This window comes from Micrasema longulum, unplaced genomic scaffold (genome assembly GCF_059751315.1).
Source record: "Micrasema longulum isolate JH-2025_06_02 unplaced genomic scaffold, ASM5975131v1 h1tg001321l, whole genome shotgun sequence".
NCBI lineage: Eukaryota > Metazoa > Arthropoda > Insecta > Trichoptera > Brachycentridae > Micrasema > Micrasema longulum.
In genome coordinates, this window is record NW_028278508.1 from 28,971 (window position 1) to 29,810 (window position 840).

An 840-nucleotide genomic window follows, 5' to 3' on the forward strand; every position below is an offset into this window, starting at 1 on the left:
TATTAAATAAATCAGAAATAAAGAAAAATTACTTTAAAAATAAAAACATTTAGGATAGAGAAATCAGATAACCTTATTTAAATTTGAATCGTAATATTCAGATATTCCGTATGTCAAAAAAGGGGTTTAAAAAAACTACGTAACGAGTTTTTTTGTTGTATGAAAGAGTCTACTTTTTTATTACTGTTTTATAAGAAAGTATGACTATATACTTTGTATTTTTAATGTTCCTTAACATGAAGCATTTAGTTAATGACTTGTGGGGTTTCTGAAAAATACGATTCAATTAAAATACTCACAACATAATGATATATATTAATATTGAAAAAACGTTATTTTGAAATTAAACAAAAATCACAAGACTGTGTTTTCTTTTAAAAAATAAATTAAAAAACTCAATAATACGTAATAATATAAAGGTTTTCTAAAATGTATTGTTGCCATATTTTTTTCATATTTGTAGATGCCTGTCTTTTGTGCTCATTTTGTTCATATTTTCAAGATTATTTCTTAAAATTATTGTAAATAAATCTAAATACTCTAGGTGCGGGCGAACTAGGGAACAGAAGAGAGTTTTAAGGGATTGATATTTTTTAAGTCAGTTGTGGATTTAAAATAATTAATTGTATATTCAAAATCAATATGGATGTTGTGGAGAAATATTTTTATACATAAATGTAAAAAAGAAATTTAATAAAAAACGTCGTTAGAAAAGCGCGACGTGATTGGCCTTGATAGTTGTGACGTCAAGATTCGTGACAATGTTCTAAACAAATTTCAATGGCCAGGAACAAATAAAGCTGAATCGTGTCGTATTAGGGGCGTGGCCAATGTAATGAC